Source organism: Hippopotamus amphibius, chromosome 12 (assembly GCF_030028045.1).
Source record: "Hippopotamus amphibius kiboko isolate mHipAmp2 chromosome 12, mHipAmp2.hap2, whole genome shotgun sequence".
NCBI lineage: Eukaryota > Metazoa > Chordata > Mammalia > Artiodactyla > Hippopotamidae > Hippopotamus > Hippopotamus amphibius.
In genome coordinates, this window is record NC_080197.1 from 94,013,010 (window position 1) to 94,031,742 (window position 18,733).

Consider the following 18,733-nt stretch of genomic DNA (forward strand, 5'->3'; position numbering starts at 1 on the left):
TTGAGAACTCCGTGTTGGGAGTAAATGCTGTTTACACTGAAGTTTCTCCCGGCCTCATTGGTAAAGACAGAGTCCTTGACTCCTCTGCGGGCGCGATGTCCTTGACTATCCCGCCTGGCCTTTATTGTGGGATGAGCTGTTGGAACGCGTGTGTAAACATCTCAGTAAGGGGCAAACTCAGGGCATCCTCTGAGCAGTGCCTGCTTCTTTTGAAGTGTCTGGTGATTGTACCATTGTCATGCCAGTTGGAGGAATCCTTTGTTTTACAATGGCAGGGCTCTGAAGAGCCAGCTGATAAGACTTGGGACCCTGGTGTGAAACTGACCCTTTGAACTAGGAAGAATCTTTTGAGATAATCAAGCCTTGGCATTTTTATCACACACTTTTATTAGAGCTCTGAATGAAGCAGGTTAGTGTCCTTGCTAGGCAGGTAAATAAAGGTTTTTCAAGCTCTTCAGTAATGACACGGACTAGGACTGGAGCTCCTTTTTAACAAAGATGTAAACCTTCCAACTGCCCATCTCAATGAAGATTTTGGAGAAATAGCATCAATTTGAGGGATTCGTTTGTTACTCATAACAAGGAGAGTAATTGTACCAGGATGAAAATACAAATGAAACTCAATTAAGACTTTTTCAAGAAAATGTTGTTTCTGACTAAAACGTGATCTTAGATTACCTTTCAGACCAAATGACATGACTTATTTCTTCATAAAGGTCATTGGTAGAACAGACAGTAGAAAAACTGGCTACATGGTAATCATTTTTAATTGACATTTAATATCTCGAATGTCCCACCTTTTGGATGTTCTTATAAAATGAATAGCACGCATCGTTCAGCCATTCAGTCACTCAGCAAACCTTCGTTGGGCCCGATGGCGTGCCGGGTGTTAGGCTCGTTTTCGGGGGCAGCGCTGAGCAAGGCCGTCCTGCCCTCCATCTACACAAGTCTTCCAGCCCAGCGGGGACTCCAGACATGACACAGATGATTAAAGGGCGAACAGAATATGGTAGGGAAGTGACAGGCGCTGTGGCAACATTATTCTTAAGTCCTTTAGAACTTTATTCTGGAGTGTGCTTTAAAGGAAGAATCTCATTTCCCTTTTTCAGCAGTTCTTTGAGAATTTCTCTGTTTTATGTCCGAGGTTGCTTTCCAACGTTTCCCTCACGTTAGCCTAAGTGCATCTGGAGATGGTTTCCCGAAATAGAATTTTCCATTCACGCTAAAGAGCTGCAGATGAGATGGGGAATTCAGGGTACGTGCCTGGGAACGTTCATTGGAAGCTTTGTACTGTCTAAACCCCGAAGAGACAAGAAGGTCCGTGAGGCTGCCCAGCCGGTCAGGCCCGTCACCGTGTGGGGGCTTCTCTGCAAGAGCAGGCCCGGCCCTGGCCAGCTGCTGCCCTCACCAGGAGCATGGGCAGTGGGTCGACTTCACCACGCTGGGGTGTGGCCATCAATGCTAAAACAGCCTTTGGTTAAAGGGGCCCCTGTGTGTACAGCTGACCTCCATTCCTAGGTTTTCTAGACTGAAGAAATCAGAGAATGAGACAATTTCACAGCCCAAAGACCTCAGAGATCATCTACCATTTTGTGGATGAGAAATTGAGGCCCAGAGGGTAAAGGTCTTCCAGCCAGTTACTGGCAGAAGCAGAACTACCATGATAAACCCTGCCCTTCCCTCCATCCCAGACCCGGAGGGGAGCGCCACCCCCCCCAGACACACCCCCAGAACCCTGAGAGGGCACCCCGTCCACCTCCATCACACCTTTTCATTCTCGCCGCTTCCTGGACCTCTCTGCCCATCTGGGTTTGAAGCCACGCAGTTGTGAGCCATTTCCCATGTTTGACCTAACCCAAATGTCTCTCTCTATGGATTTTCCTTTAAACAAACAACTAAATAATAATGCTATTTATATAGCTCTCTAAGTAATAAATAAAGCTCTAAAGAGTAAAGCTGTTTGTGCAACAGTTTCTTTATCAACGAGTTCCGTTGATGAATTTCTAATTTGGTGTATGTTATATCCCCATGTATAAAACTGTGGAGTCCAGACCAATAAAGGTTATCCTAAAAACTGCAGCAGGGATTTACAGATTTATTACCACTTTCCTTTTCCCCCCCAACAGTAGCTCATTTGTGGGAATTACATTACACATAATGTTTAGGCATACTTCAGTTTTCAGCCAAAAAAGTCCATGGTACAGGATACTCTCATAGGAAAGTATGTTGTGCTAAGATTATTGCCATATAATAAAGTTCTTAGTGCCCTTAAGCAGCATGAGTGTGGGGGATCCTTTGTAAAACTACTTAGTCTAGGACAAACATTCCTCCCCTTCCCCTTTTCCTGTTCCCTTCTTCATTCTCAGAGCCACATTCTTCATACTTCTCATTTTCCACTCTGAGCATTACAAAAGGATTATTATCTTTTCATGATTTTTAAAAAATGGAAAAGCAGTGTTCTCAATTGTCGTTAAAATATATTTTCACTTCTGTTTATTTATACAATTAACTTTCGTAAAACCCCAAAGTGACAATTTGATGGATTAATTCAAATAAGATTGACATAATTGCATTTCATATCCTGATAAAAATCGCACAGGAGCAGGAGTTGTAATCCTATCCTGCTCTGTATCCTCAGATATGTATTTATCTTGCTCCCTGTCTAATGAGGAAAAATTAATGCTGTCAATACTGTGATTCAGCCTGGTCATAAGCTTCTATGTCATCTGTCCCATGACTAGCCAGAGTCATCTTCTATTTCCCTGCATTAAATCAACACAGATGCGTTGGCTTTGGAAATGTCCATCAACTTCATTTAGGCTCTGCTTTCTGCTCAGCGCGATGCAACCTTCATGGTTGGTGTGATGGAAACTGGAGGTTAGTTTGTCCAGGAGAATTCTTTCTTACAGTAATATTAATAATATCTGGAGGGAAAAATCTTCCATGTAATAAAATTAGAAGACTGAGCAAGAAAAAAGCTGGTGCAAGAAGAAAGGGGAGATGCTATAGCAGAGAAGAGCAAGAGATACAGTTGTGGACAGATGGACTCGTTTGTGGTTGTCCTTTTGGGACAAGGCAAGTTGTGGAACAGGGGAAGCCTTTTCTATCCTCTGCCAACACAGTGCACTCCCAGTGAATTAGTTTGTTTCGTTCAAACGTGTTCAAACACCTTCCCAGCTTATATCTATAAGGGTCATGTGGTTTATTATTTCTCTGCTTTGTCCGCACACCTTGATCTCAGTATTTTCAGTAAATATCCCCTGTCCCCCGAAATAACATGTGATCTGCTTGCTGTGTGTCCACGTGCTGGGAAGCTAATGAACACTCAGAACTCAGGGAGACAGCAGCTGCCCAGCAGCCGTCAAGTTTCAACAGCCCTTCCCCAGCAGGACAGCAGTTAATTTACATCGATGGGAGCAGTACTTGCCTCAAAAGCCTCCTGGAAGTGCAGCTCTTGCAGAGGAAATGTATTGACATGACAGAAACGATGCATCATTAAAATTAAGCATTGCCCATTCCCCACATCATGGGTTTAATATTAGATATTAAATGTCTTTAATTTTTAAATTTCTTAGTTCATGCTTTTTTTTAACCCCTTCTAACATTCATGAGAAACCATAGTTTCCAAAGGCTTTGTGGATTAAAACCAGCACCACAAGCTACATCAAAGGAATAGTTTCACCTAATATAATAAAAGAGAAGTTAACTTTCACTTGAGCAAGACATCTTAACTAAGGTGGGTCAGATCCCAAAATGACATGTATCCCTTTAGAACTTTTTATGAAAGAGCTCTGAGATTACTCATCAGAATGCTTGCTTTATAAGCAATATTGAAGGCCTGGGAGTGTCTGGGTAGAATTTTGCTTTGACCAACTACTCAACGAGAACTCAAAGTAGCTTTTCCTTCTCATTCCACAAATTTACCACTGTCTTAGGAGAGCTGATAACCAAGGGGAATGGTGTCTGTAGACCAATGCATGGTTCCTAAATCCAGTTACAAATTGCAGTTACCTAGGAAGACTGTATGAAATGCAGATTTCTGGGTCCTAACTCAGACTTACTGAATCAAAACCTACAGGGATGTGGTCCAGGCATCTATATATTTTTAGGCTTTCCAGGTGATTCTGACACTCCAGCCAGCTCAGCATCAGTTGCTCCTGGCTCACCGTTACTAGGGACAGTGCCCATCCTTAATATCTAATAGCAAGTACTCACCCCATTGTACGAAAAGAATTTTTAAAATCTATTTAATAGACACTTTTGGAGTATCTGTGCAGGACAAAAACAGTTCCACCTTCACTGGGAATTACTGGCCTGCAAGTCCATAAAACACACATGCCCAAATCCAAATCCATGTGTCAGCAAGGATACATGGTTGAGGAGTGGGCCCTTGGCGGTCGTATTGGATTCCAGCCCCGGAACTTGCAGGGGGACATTTTTTAAGCTCATAGGCTAAGGAGACACAAAGCCCTGTCTGAAAGGAATGAAGCACAACATGTTAACCAGAAAGAAGCAGACAGAAGTCTAGAGGAAGAAAGGATACTGTCTAGATCTCTGAGCCTTTCTCCTTCTGAACTGCAGTCATTTTCTGAAGCTCAGCTACAGTCCTGACCTGTGTTGCCCCAAGACACCTCTGTACCCATCCAGTAAATGATCACTCCCCACCCTTTTCCCCCCGAAATTAGTCTGGTTTCTGTTACTTACAAAAATGGTCCTCACTAATACGAGGGTGAGTCAAAAACTACCCGCACTCCAGGTATATTAAAACTTCTGTAAATTCTGCAGCCAGAGTGCGGATAATTTGTGACTCACCCTCGTACACACCTCATTATTTTCAACACAGCCCAGTTTGCCTCAGCATTGTTCCCTGATGTACTTACCACGTTTGGATGTCACCAGCAGGGAGAAGTAGCCCATCTGTGGAATTGGTTCAGTGTGACCCAAGTTCCGTTCAGACTTTCTGCCCCAATGTGCCCATTTGGGAGGCAGGTACACTTTCGTTCATCATCAGAATATTCTTAAAGACCCTTGAATTATAACTAAGCAATTTTCCTGTACTCTGCCCGCTGCATTTCCCTGAACAAGAAGTTTCCTTTCCTGGGACCACTCCCAGGACTCCTGTCCAGGAGAGGCGCCTCTGGCTCTGTTTTCAAAATCTGTGTTCCACTTTTAACATCCCCTGCTTTTTAAGCACCCTCATATTTTATGACATAGGCTTTTCCTAGGACCCCACTTTTCTTTGCATCTCATTTCCCTTTTTTACAAACCGTCAGCAGAACTAATACTGCAGTGTGAGGGTCATTTAGAACTTCTAAAATCCATGTATGATTTTAATTAGGAAGTGGGATTTTGTTTTGTTTTTGCCACAGATGTAAAATTTAAACTAGATGTTTGTGTCAAACCTCTTTTCCCCAAGAACCCCCTTTGTCAATTAAATAACCAGGACCCCCTTTTGAATTACATGCAGATTGTTGATGGGAGGACCACAGGAAGGGATTTCTGGAGAATGTGGGAGTCTCCAACTTGACCTAGGCTTCATCCCTTTATTATGTGAATTGCGTTAGGGAAGGAAGAAGGTGTGGGGATAAAGATTTCCACAGCTGAGAATTGCCCCAACAGCTGGGAATATTCTGATGAGAATTTATTTTGGACATGCACATTTCCTACGACTGTAAGACCTAGAAGAAAAATCAGCTTTCATCATTTGTTACTTGTTTGTTTGTTTTGGGTTGGATGGTGCTTTCCTTAGAACATATGGAAGTCTGTGGCCCTTAATTGTTTTTTTGTGTATGTGTTACGTGGAAGAGCTCTAAATAGACCGTCTCTTGTGAAGGTTTTGTAAGGTCTGTGCTCTTTTCTGGGATTACTTTAGTTAAGATCTGTATTGTGATAGTCTACTTGGGAAAATTCCAGGGATTTTAGCGTGTGTCTTAATTTCTTTAGTACCCAGCACTGCACTGAGTCTATCTCCTTGTGTAAAACGAGTGTGAGGGAAGTCTGGACATGCTCATCCAGGTGTGTGTCACTAAGCCCGGGACTTAGTGACAGGTGTGAAGTGTTGTCAGAGGCTCATCTCTTTGACAGCTGGATTGAGCCATAACATTTCTGAATAATTTATGCAACTCTGTGGAAACCCAGATATAGATTGTTAATCCAGGATTCAGAACGCACTAGTGTCGATTTCACAAGGAAACCCTTACAGTTAATTGTGTGTGTGTGCATGTGTGTGTGTGTGTGTGTGTGTGTGTGGCTTATTTGGCAGAGGTGAAAATATTCAGATTGCCCCATAAGTCAAAATTAATTTTGTAAACTATTATCCACGGTCATAGCATCTTCTCTTTGCTTCTAAGTAAAATCAGTTTATCACAATCATATGTTTCAATTTATATTTTAAAATATTACAAAGATGGCCAAGACTGGGGTTAAGAAACCTTTAAAACATCTTTAATTTCAGTGGACTGCTAAATTTGCATACTCTTTTTGTAAGCTGGATTTTTCCTCCTCAAATAAAGGAAAGCAAAGCAACATGTGATTTTGTTACATTCACTGCTGTCTTAGCCTGTTTTGCATTAGGAGGTTGTGGAAACCTAAGACTGAAAGCTCCCTAAAGAAAACCTTACAGTGAAGGAGAGAAATAGAGAAAAGAGCCATCTGAAACTTGGCCCTTTTTCCCCATCTGCCCTAAAAATACATTCCAGTGTAAAATGTGAGTTCCTGCTAGTTGGAAGTATAAAGGAGCAGAGAAGCAAATACTTAAAAAAAAAAAAAAAATCATACCTATTAAGTACCTTGGGTAAGGCGCCTCTGTATTTCCCCTTTAAGAACCATCTAAAAGATAAAAAGCCTCTGGGGGAAAAAAAAACAGAACCATAAATGTCCATTCATTCCCAAGCCAGTTTTTAAATTAACTGTCAGTTCCTCACCTACTCAGAACAAAAACTGCCACCAAGAATCTACCTAGTGAGGGTCGTAGCTGCCGTACCTGTTGGCCGGCTTCTCAGAGTAACGTGGCGGAGGCCCCAGCCCAGTTTTTCCTGATTTGTCCTCGCACTGTTAACGGTGAAAGTGAATATTTGCTTCACAATGCACACAAAATTCATAGCCTAGTTAGCACACTAGTGATCATCTTGAATTCTTTTCCCCCTTATAATTCCACTACAAATTAAAGTTTTTATTACACAGCAATAGCGTCAAAATGCATAGATGTTCCCGTTACCAGTTTTCAAGGATCCAAAGAATTTATGTATGTGAACATCACATTTATTCTCCCTAAGAACTCCGTTAGGCATGAGAAACATTTTTCTGTGGAGTGACAAGCATTTTTCTGTAGCTTTTAATTTGCCTGATTGTGCGGGGAAAAAAAATGCTGCACTTCATGAACGGTGTTCTTAGGAATCAGATAGTTATATGTTCGGGAAGGTCACTGTAAAGGTTCTTAGAAAGACAAGAAGATGATCAGAAATGTTGCTTGTGCAGGAATTGGCCCTCCTCTTTTATCTTTTGAATGGTGGCTCCGTTTGAAGAGGTTATCTAACCATGTCGTTGGATTCTTTCAAAAAAATGTTTGACTCTCTAGATGCTAAAAGCATATGTCATAAAACTGTTTTTCTAATGATGCTTTCAGTCTTCGCTAAATAACTACTCCCTCCCAAACATACCTTTCCAAAAGGTGGAGAGAAGCATTTCAGAGATTCCTGGAATTTTGTTAGAATCTATTGAAAGAGAAGCTAGAAACTTCAGAAATGGTCGATAATAGACACGTGGTTTGTCCTATTACATAAGCAACAATGCAGTCAGCGATTTTAAATTGGAACTAGAGTTTGTGTTAAGTAAAAAATGTGTGCCCTTCAGGAAGAAGCAGATTGTCTTTACAAGCCTGTGTGATATTATTATGAGTCTTAATGGTTTCCTATTATTTGAGCTCATCTGCAACAAATTTTTGTTGGGGGACATATTGGCAATTACAGTTGCCAAGAAATGCTGCCAGACAGACTATTAATTCGGTTGTCTTTTGTTTTTTTCATTTGCTGCAACTGAACTGAAGGACCTTAGTAAAATAATGATAATAATGTATTATGGTCCTGGGAGTCGAGCTGTAATCAATTTTGTCTGACAGGCTTATTAATGGCTGCATTATTGCTGCAGTGCCTTTTGCCTCCAGGATGTCATGTGAGATGCGTTCAGTAGAACGGGTCACACATGAGCTATAAACCAAACCATTCTTATGGTTTGCCCTTTGTTCGGCATAATCTGCCTCTGAGTGGAGGAGCTGATGGATGGGCTTCTGAACCCACCCAAGAGTGATACCCTTACTTGAGTAGGAGCTTAGCACGCCCTGATACTGCAGTGACGAGGAGTTGCATCAGAGCAACTGTTATATAAATGATTTCAAATACAGGCCAGTTTTGTCGTATCTGGACAATAAATGATTTTGTATCTACAGCAATTAAAATGGTGCAGTGAACTGCTTCCCAGCGCTCCGAAGAGTCACATTTGTCTGAGCATCCCCAGGATTGGGGGCTGGGGGTGATCCTGCTCCTTTCACTGAGTGCCCTTTGGTAAGGCAGACAGTCATCGCTTCATTTCTAGGTGAAATAATGTGGTATGAAACTTCTAGAGTTATCCTTCCTACTTTCTGGTGATATCACCGAGCGACAGGTTGGGGAAAGCAAAGCATTTTATTTTGCTCTCTGTAAGAAGTTCTGCTTTAAAAGCAAATAACGTACTGGTTTAAGACTATAGGTTTCAATGTTGGACCTGGTTCTGAATCGAGGCTCTTGTGCTAAGTAGCTGATGATTAGATAACTAAGGAACTTACCTTACTTGTCTCATTTGTAAAATGAGGAATGTAAGATCTACCTTATCATGTTGTTATAAGGATTTTTGTATAGGATTTAGCACAAGGCCTAGCATACAAGTGCACCATAAGTTATGGCTACACAATAATATGAACAGTAAAAAAAATAATAATAGTGAGGGAGGTTCACTTGGCATTATTATATTCTTAGTATATCACCAAATAAAATGCAGTAACATAAATATATGTCCAAAATGACGCACAACTCGCGTACATACCTGACTCCTCATTCTATACTGATCCCACCCCCCCGTCTAGGTCACCGCATGTTCATTGAAAGGAAGGCCCTGTACCAGGTACTCGATGGCCTGCTCTGAGGCAGCACTCCCTTTCCCCAAAGGACACTCAGGATGCTTGTAGCCTCCAGATCCACCCAGACTGCACTTTTATCCCTGACAGACAGCTTCCTCGCCATGATCATCATGGCATGATGTCACTGCATTTTGTTTGGGAAGCCCGCCTTGAATGAACTAGAAACACCAGAAGGTCTGTTTCTCAAAATACATCTCTCCCAATCACCAACATTAACCAGAATAGTGACTGTAGCCCATCTTTATTGGTGTAGCTGCTGGGTGGAAAGTTTGAGCCTTTGGGTTACCCCGAAGCTGCGTGCACGGAGGAAGAGAAACACATCACTTGAGTTAATAGAATCTCTCATTGAAAATAGGCAGTAATTTTGGTGGATAGGAATCTTGAGGCTGATGGAGGGTCTTGGAGCAATGGAAGTGCAGCGTAGAAACCTTTGCTCAGGGAACATTCCTGGACCCATCCCAAATTAAGTCCTGAAGTGAGAGTTAGCCAGGCAAATATTGGGTTGGCCAAAAAGTTTGTTCACATTTTTCCATACCATCTTATGAAAAACCCAAATGAACTTTTTGGCCACAAAAAGTGAGTGGCTAGACAGTTGCAAGAAGAGGAAGCAGCAAGATTAGGCAGAGGTCATGAGACAACAAGGTATGCTTAGAAACCACCAGTTCTGGAGCCAAAGGTAAGGTATGACAAAGGATGGAGATACGGTTGGGAGGGATCAACGGGGCTGGAAATGGAGGACCTTCATTTATCCCATGGAGGTGCTGGGAAAACTGAGAAAGGGATTTTTAAAGTAGGGGAATTAGCTTTGTGGTGGTCAAGTGAAGGAGAATGAGTGAAGGGAAGAGAAGCCCCAAGGCGATGTTAGGCTGGTGTAGCATCCCAGGATGGGGCAGATGGGCAGGTGGCAGCCTTAGGGGTGGGAGAGGGATATGCAGATCAACAGAGAAAATGGAAAAGATACAAAGATCTGATAAGTAACTGGCTGAAAGCAGGCAAGAAGGAGGGCGCCCCGCGAAGGAGGCACCTGTGGTGGTCAGGTGTCTGGCTTACTGGGAGTACTGGTAGTACCAGAAACAAACTGGGAATAGAGAAGAAAGGAGGCTATTGTCCTGGAGGTGCTTGGAGCACATGATTTAGCAGTTTGAGCTTTCTAAAGAGGTTTCAGTGTAACCAATTTTGAGTTCATATCAGATCTTATATGCCAAAAAGAATAAGTAACTTAAATGATAAATTTGATGAGGTTCCTTTAAATATTAAAGCTGGCAAATTGAACCCTGAATTAGTTGACTCACTTTTTTTATCCAAATAAAAATAAAGAAAAACAGAATCAGTAGATTGATAATTGAGATATAAATAGTGCGTAACAAGGTCTGAGTCAGGGTCTGTGGAGGGTCAAATGTGAAGCAGACAGTCATTGGCCACTCAGCAAATATCCACTGAGAATTCTCTATGTAGTAGGCAAAGTACCTAATGGGCCAGGCCTGTGGATCTATCACTTGGGGTAGATCCATCACTAAACAAAACAGGCAAGATCCCTGCCCTTAGCGCCTCTATAATTCAATGCAAATACAATGCTGAAGAGACGACAGCTCCAAGCATAAAGGAGAAAGGAAATATTAAAAGTAACCTTCCTCAAAAGACAGTTACTTATCTAGAGCTGTATGATTTGATCAAATAGAACAATACTAATTCTAACTTTTGGCCCTGGCACAATCTAATTAAAACTTGTAAACCAGTCCCCACTACAAAATCACTTTCTTTAAATCCCCACAGTTGCAGAAAGGGACTTGGGACCTTAGATAAGATAAAGAAATGTTATGGACATCTTGGCTGACCTTTTTCTTTTTGGCAAGAGACTGCTTGAAATAATTTTTTGCTGACACCTCTGTAAGAATGCATTGATTAGCGCACAGTAACTGTTAAAAGCTGGCCTGCCTTAATTGGCCCAGTTCTTCCTTGTGGAGAATCAACCATCTTAGGTAGTGGAGCGTTTTAATAGCGTAAGAAAATACACAGGCGGGCGAAATAGCTTTGAGCATGTAGTTCATGAAGTAAAGCAGCAAATATTCTACAGTTTTAAAATTTAAGATAAAGCAATACTTATTATGTAGGTGTTTTGTGCAGAACACTAACTGCTAGATTGTAGACCCCATGTAACACACTAAGGTTCCACTGTCATTTCATCTCCGCAGCGGGATTGGTTGGGTAGTTCTTGTACATAGATTATCTTCCAACCTGAAAGTCACGTGGCCTGTTTCCTTCATGGTGGTGGACTCTGAGCTCTTCAACACGGGAGGATGCCAATGCTATATTTTAAGGGTGGGTTCCAACAGGAAGATAAAGTTTCAGTTTAGAAATGTAAATACTTCGGGTTACCTTGAGTTTGTCTCCCATGGGCAGTGAGAAATGTCTGCAGTTTTAAGCTGGAGCCCACATCAGGGCTAAACCGTTGGTTATCTTTCCAGTAAACTGTGGGAGTGCTGACTCCTTTACGAATGTCAGCCCCCATCTGCCCCGCCCCCCCAGCTCTCATCATACACACTGGGCCACCGCAGTCCAGTCTGTCCGCCCTCAGAAATCACGCCCTCAGATGCACTGTCTTGTGTTGTCTGCCCTTAACTCCTAGAGCAGCTTCTGGACTCTTCGCATCTGGTTTCCCTGCATTGTTCTCCCTGCTCTCTTTCTAATGAGGGCAAAGATACAGTCACGTCACTCTTCTTCAAGCCTCTGTGGCTCCCCGTAGTCCCTGGAATGGCCAAGGCGTCCTGGCAGTCATAGAGCCTGGTCCTGCCTCCCCCGCTGTGCTTCTGTCCTCCCATCATGTCATCATGGGTTTACTAAGGGCTGCTGATGGTTTTGTCCCTCAGCCTTGACTAGCTCAACCTGGGCCCTGGTTCCTACACCCAAGTCCACTCATTGCCCTGATCAACTACTTCAGATCCTTACAGGCCCAGCTCGGACGTCACCCCACCTTCTAACCAGAACTGATTGATCAATGTTTCCTCTTATTCCTATATTAGAATTTTAACCACACCTCAACTGTAGTATAATCACAACATATCATGGTTTGTCATGTATTTTAGAAAAGTAGACGAATTGTTTGTTTTCCCCACTCATCTTGTGTATTTTTCTGTGCCTGCTATTTTATTAAGATATAAATAGCATATGAAATGTAACTATGAATTCTTTAAGTTAAGGGGAGGGTCTAGGTCTAATAGTGCTGCCCTTCGACAAGTATATTTTGATTCAACCAAAGAATCTATCAGTAGATCAATGGATGGATTCATGAGGCATTAGCTGGGGCAGCTCCTGTTCTCATATGTCTGGCCTCATGGAACTGTGGGACTGGTGACACCCCCTTCCCAAAGTATTATACACAATGCAGCAGAGATTTCACCCTTGACATTTGTGACTGAGCGGAAGGTAGCACAGGGAGGGATTATGCATTCATATATCTTCCCATATCAACCAATAAATCAAGAAAGTCACTTTCTGCTTCTGAGCTTTTCCTCCTTATATTAATATTGTAGAATATTTTCTTTGATGTTCTTTAAACCATTAACAAAATTTTTATATGATCGTTATAAAAAGAAAAAGGCTGTAAGTAACGTGAAGATACAAAAGTACATTTATTTTACGAATATACAGTTGACCCTTGAACAACACAGGTTTGAAACTGCACAGGTCCACTTATACTCTAATGCTTTTCAGTAGTAAATACTGCACTGTCTCTGGTTGGTTGAATCTTCAGATGCAGAGGAACCAAGGATAGGGAGTTATACACAGATTAACTCCCGTGTTGTTCAAGGGTCAACTGTAAATTCAAAAGTGGTAGTTTCCTGTCATCTCCCATTCCCTAGAAATCATATTAATGGTTTGGTATTTATATTCCTCTAGACAGTTTTGCCATACATACGCTAGCCCATATATTATTAGTTATAATGATGTATAACAATATGTAACATACGATATATTGAGATTTGTATCTTAATATTATCTTGGACATCTTTCCACCTATAGATCTCTCAATAGTTATTGGAAGATTTACTCAATTTCTTACCATTCTGGCAGTTTTTCAGCAGTGAAGTCTGAAGTATGTTTGTGTTAAACCGCAGATCTACAGGAGTGGGGAATGTTGAAGAACTTAAGGTGTTTGAATACTGATTTCATTATCTGTCCACAGAAAGAAACATTTCCTGCCATAGGGAAGGGCTACTGTTTCAGAGCAGTTGAGAGAGAGGGGTGGTGTAAGCAAAGATGGTTGTCGGATTTTACTATAAGTCATAACCCTGAGCAAGAGTCAGATGGAAGGACCGGACCCCATATTCTCCCACCCAGCCTGGGCTGTAGACTCAAGACACCTGCTTGGTATCAGTGTCACAACCAACTATCAAATTTTAAGAGACTCAAAAAAAATTATAACTGGTGGAGCCTCTGGGAGCATCTAGTTTGAGATGGAGGAGCCTGAGGCCCACGTTGGAAGAGTGGGTTTGGGGAGATAGTTGTGGGAGCGGATTGGGAAGAAACCAACCCAGAGCTTCAACAGAGTGGTTTTACTTTCATCAGTTTCAATATTGATTCCTATTTTTATCAAGTTGAAAAATGGACTGTGTTCCCTCCTCAAAAGTTCTAACCACTGACCTCGCCCAAACACTAGCATCTTTAGAAATGAAAAAACAAAAACAAAAAAAAACCTCAATACCTTGGTGAAGTGATTTATCCCAGTGTCACAAGAGCCTAGTAATTGACGGAGAATAGACTCCAAACCCAGTGCATCTGGGTCCTCTGCAGGGAGGATTTACCTCACTCACAAAGGAGGTGGGAGTTGGGGGAAGGGCCGGGTGGCAGGGAGGATTGGAGTAGTAAATCTAAAGAGGGACTGGGTGTAGAAAATGTGAAAGAACCAGTGCTCTCTAATCACATTGCTTTAAATATAATCAAAGGGGGAAAGAAAGTAATTGGAGACCCAGAGAAACTGCAACCTATTATAAAACACCATCAAGCCTGTTAACTCTGGGAAGAGCTGATATCTGCCTTGGGGCCCTTCCCTGGGGTTGCTAAGGACTCAGCTAAGGCTAGAATCTGCACGTGTTCACTGACACGCCAGGATGTACTGCCCTGTCAGAGATACAACACAAATGTTGAAAATTAACAAGAAAGTAAAACAGTTTACATAAACTTTTAAGTGGTAACAAATTTGGTAAGAAACATGAAGAACTGTGATTGTGATTTTTGCTTCTGGATCTCGGTTTCTTTTTCTGGACAAGATATAGGTTCCTACACGTTGTCAACTCTGACATTGCCTGATTCTGTGATTTTATTTTATTTGATTGGTTGATTGATTGATTTTTGCCACACCACATGGCATGTGGGATCTTAGTTCCCTGACCAGGGATGGAACCCGAGCCCCGGCATTGGAAGCACAGAGTCTTAACCACTGAACTGCCAGGGAAGTCCTATGTGATTCATTTTTTAAGCCATTTTATTTTCATTAGAAATTGAATCCTATGTTACAGGTGTTAAGATTCTTTTAGTTACCAATCACTGCATAGTCAGAACTACCCAGTTGCTGTCCTGAAGACTAAAACTGTCATGCTAGTTAACGTGGCATATGCCAACTGCCCCTCCAATTTAGTGAGTGAAACATCATTGGATGATATTTTAGAGCCTTGATCTCTCTTTTCTATTCAGAAACTTAGACATCCCATCATTTAAATAGACTCTTCCTAGTTGACCTGCTTTTAGTTACAATTCCTTCCAAATGTCTGAGACCAAGGGCAACTCTTACTCTTAAAACTGGAGAGCAGGGCTTCCTAGGTGGCGCAGTGGTTAAGAATCCACCTGACAATGCAGAGGTCACGGGTTCGATCCCAGCTCCAGGAAGATCCCACATGCCACGGAGCAACTAAGCCCGTGTGCCAAAAAAAAAAAAAAAAAAAAAAGTAAAACTGGAAAGCAGGTCTGTTTTACAAATGAAAAAACAGAAACAAGGAGCAGAAAAAACCTCAAGGTCATTATATACAAATCATAGGGGAACCAAGGAATAGAACCCAGGTGAGCTTTATATCTTGTACGTTTATCTTTTTCTTCCAGACCCAATAAAGCTGACTGGTATTTGACAACCAAAATGCCCCCTCTTTATTTCTCTGCCTTTGGCATTTTTCTGTCTTTCTATCTTAATCGCCTCCATTAGGACATTGGAGTTCAGTTTGGCCTCAGGTTAGAAACAGAGTTCCTTGTTCAAGTGTGGTATGGCTGTAAGGGCCTGGGAAGAATGTCCAAAAATCATTCATTCAACTTGTGTTTATTGAACTTGTCTGCTAAGTGCCAGGCATGAATCTCAGTGCTGAGAATAAGTAACGAATCCCCGAAGTCTCCACCTTCTAAGGGAGAAGAAAGACAGCACGTGTCAACAAACAGACATATAAAGTCAAGCAAAGTGCTATGAAGACAACAGCACAAATGGGGGGTGGGGGGGAGGATGTGATATTTCAGATGGGGAGTTGGAAGAGGCCTCTCTGAGTGAGTAGGGCAGAAACCAGGATCACAAGAGGGAACCAAGTCCTGTGAATTTCTGGGCTTCCTTTCTCAGCCTCCCCGAAAGTGTGATCTGTAAGCAATGAATATTCCTCCTGGCTGAAACAAAAGGATGCTGGTTGGGGGGCCTTGCTCTCCATCCTGCATAAATTCACCCTTGACAATAACAATGCCTTTCAGACTGGACTAAGGTCTGTTTCATTCAGATTGAACTTTAGTAGGAAGCTTTTAACTGTCTCCAAACTGCTTCATCACTGAAAACACAATAGGCAATAAAGCTGACAGTACCTGTTGAAAATGTAACAAACAGGATTTACAAGTAACTGCCTAAGAGGAAGCATACTTACAGTGGCTGACATTTAATACTGGTTAAGTGTTGCTATGGAGGGTTCTGGGGCCTCGGCTCAAGTGTAGCTTTCCATAAAAAGCTTTCAAAAAGGATCCACCTGGCTTAAGGCATTGGCGTGCTGATACTCCCTTTATTATAATGATATGATAGTTCAGGGTGTGATTTAAATCAGTTACGGAATGCACATTGTCAGTCGATGACTTCCCTGAGAAAGTCCAAACAGAGTGAAATAGGAAAAAGGAAATCTGACCTAGGTATTCATGGTTAATTTCACAGCTCTGCAGAGGAAAGTGGTCACCTTTGAAGTCCACCCCCACCCTCTCACAAATCCTCACAGAACCTGAAGGCTAGAGGAGTACTATATTAGAACTGTTTGGGAACTGTCTTCAAAATTGTAGTCTAGATTTGCCAACAGAAAGTCTATTTAAATTACAAATCCTGTTGTCTAAATCTGTGTTTCCAAGCTAGTCTAGTCTACCAGCCAAGCCAACATCCCCCCCCACCTTGGTCTCTGCCACTTTAAAAAAGTAACCCAAAAAAAAAAAAAAAAACCCACCAAAAAAACAACTTCTTAGCTGCCTTGCTTTGCAGCAGAGATAACAGAAATTGGCCGGAGTTATTTACTTGACTGCTCTATTTATGGTAACTTCTTTGTGTATTTTTAAATCACAGTTACAATGGGCTATTGTTCTGTATACTGTAGAAACATATATGTTGCAAATCACTCCCTAGGAATCCTGATGGGTTAAGGATTTTTCTTTTTTTAATATAACCTGAAAAAAGAGGTAGGATACCCAAGGAACTGGTGACGATTTTTAAGTTGCTTTTATTTACATGCATTTTATAACTAATGAAGCTCTTAAATATTGCATCTTTTTCTCTCCCTTTGGCATCTTATCACCTTGAGATAAAGACGCTGTTGTAGAAATTAAAATTTGTCGATCTCAAGAGATTTAGTCCTCTGCTGGGGTTTATTAATCTATCGATTCTTTCTGGGCTTGCTTTGGGGTCCCGTTTTTGCTCCTCTTGGTCCTTTCTGTAGACAACTAATGCCAAGCTTCACTTTCTCTTAGTGTACCTAGAAGTAGCTCAGAAGCAAGATTAGCCTTGAGTATGAGCATACTTCTTGTGTTTGAATAATGATATCCACTTAACCTACTTAGAAAAACTCTTCTTCATGTACTTGATGGCGTGCATCCCGTGACCTGGTTCCTTTTCTTTTGCTGTTATTTACTGATAAAAATAAATCTCCTGCGCTAAGCAGTAGGAATCTCTCCGAAATGCAAGAAAAGTCCTAAGAGGAGAATTCATATGTTAATGAGCCCTTCCAAGTGAGAATTCGGTTAAACGTGCCATTTGCTGACATCATTGTTATGGGCAGGGTGGAGATGATTTCTTTAAGAGGTGGCCTTGCATATGCTCCCAGCGTTTTGTGGCCCGCGCGTGCACCTGCGGGAGGGGGACGTTTACATAAGCGTCCCGGGGTGTGTGCATCTCAGCCGCTCACTCCCGAGGGCTCCGGGGAATGGAGCGGGCGCACCGAGGTACGTGCTGGAGCCACGAGGCTGGCCAAGTGGGTGGGTCACTTTTCGAGGAGCAGCGTGAGCGCGGGACCTCGTGGAGACGTGCCAGGGGCACGGCCAGCAGGGACAGTTCCTGGAAAGCGGGTGGCAGCGAGATCAGGCCGGGGAGACGCCTCCTGCGGACGGGAGCCGGGAGCCGGGAGCGGAGCAGGGCGGGGAGCGCACGCCCGCCGGCCGGTCCGCAGCGCCGCCAGGAGGGTGGGACCGGCAGGAAGCGAAACGGTTACTTTTTTTTTTTTTTTTTAATGCGGGCTCTGGTTACTTTCGGAGATCGCCGGCCCAGGGCCGAGGGGAGACGGGTTTTCTTTCCGCGGTGGAGGCTCCTGGAGAGACGCGGGGCCGGGGCGTGGGGGATGCCGTGGCCCGGGCTAGGCGCCTCAAACGCCGGGGAGCGGCGTCGGCGGGGACGGAGGGTCTCCGGAGAGCTGGGGTGGGGGGCCTCTTGCCGGGCCCCCCCACGGCAGGTTAGCTGGCGGCCGCGCGTAGAAGCGCCGCGCTGCGCCGAGACGGGGCCCGCGTGGGCCCGGGCCGCGGAGAGCGCGTCACGGCGGGGGCGGGGCCGGCCCGGCGCCGCGACGGGGCCCCCGCGCCTCCGCCTCGGCCCTGCTGGGGTCTTCTCCGCACGTAGGTGGGCGCGGGGGCCCTGTGTTCCTCCGCGAGCCCCCCGCCTCGGTCGGTCGCGAAGCTGGGGGCAGGCGAGGGCGCGCCGAGGGCTCCGCCGAGGGGCTGCAGGCCGCGTCCGGCCTCGCGGCCGCAGGTGGGGAGCCGCCGTCCGCGTCCCGGGGCTCGACGGCAGCCGGGCGGCAGGGGCTGTGCGCCGAGGCTGTGGTGGTGGGGGACACGTCGCGTGGGAAGCTGGGGGGAGACGCGGGGACCTGCGGCCACTGGGTGCCGCCGTCCAGCCGCGGGGCGAGCGCGGTCCCCGCGAGGTGACGCTGCGCTCAGGGCGGCGCGGGGCCCTCTCTGGAGGCGGGTGAGGGGGGCCCTGAAGGCCCCCGGGGTCGCGGGGCGGCCCCCGCGGGCCTGGCGCCGGCGCCGAGGGGGACTCCTCTCCCCGCCGCGGAGTCTGGAGCTCGGCGTCCGGGTGCGGGCGGC

At 44.1% G+C, this 18,733-nt stretch overlaps 1 protein-coding gene across 4 annotated transcripts in view; it reads left to right on the top strand.

Moving 5' to 3' along the window:
• PRICKLE1 (prickle planar cell polarity protein 1) overlaps positions 1 to 18,733 on the top strand; it is a 100,635-nt gene that overhangs the window by 61,916 nt on the left and 19,986 nt on the right. Inside the window, exon 1 of one of the 4 annotated variants that reach the window (XM_057702473.1) lies at positions 18,064 to 18,395. The exons of the other annotated variants lie outside the window; for them this stretch is intronic. The gene's annotated coding sequence lies outside the window, so the exon portion shown is untranslated. Of the gene's footprint in view, positions 1 to 18,063; positions 18,396 to 18,733 lie in introns of those variants that run through there. 4 annotated transcript variants of the gene reach the window in all.